Raw genomic sequence first — 227 nt, forward strand, 5'->3', positions numbered from 1 at the left:
AAGTGCCCTTGACCGGAATCGAACCCGAGACCCTTCAGTCCACAGGCCAATGCTCTATCTACTGAGCCAAACCAGCCAGGGCAGGGACTTAATTTTTTAAAAATCTGTATTGCTGAAAGCATTATGTACGTCCCCTTTTCTCCATTGACCCTTTCTAGACCCCCCCTCACCACTCACCTCAAGCCTTCACCACCCTATTGTCTGTTTCCAGCCCCCCCCCCCCCCCT

The sequence above is a fragment of the Myotis brandtii genome, unplaced genomic scaffold (genome assembly GCF_000412655.1).
Source record: "Myotis brandtii unplaced genomic scaffold, ASM41265v1 scaffold691, whole genome shotgun sequence".
Taxonomy (NCBI): Eukaryota; Metazoa; Chordata; class Mammalia; order Chiroptera; family Vespertilionidae; genus Myotis; species Myotis brandtii.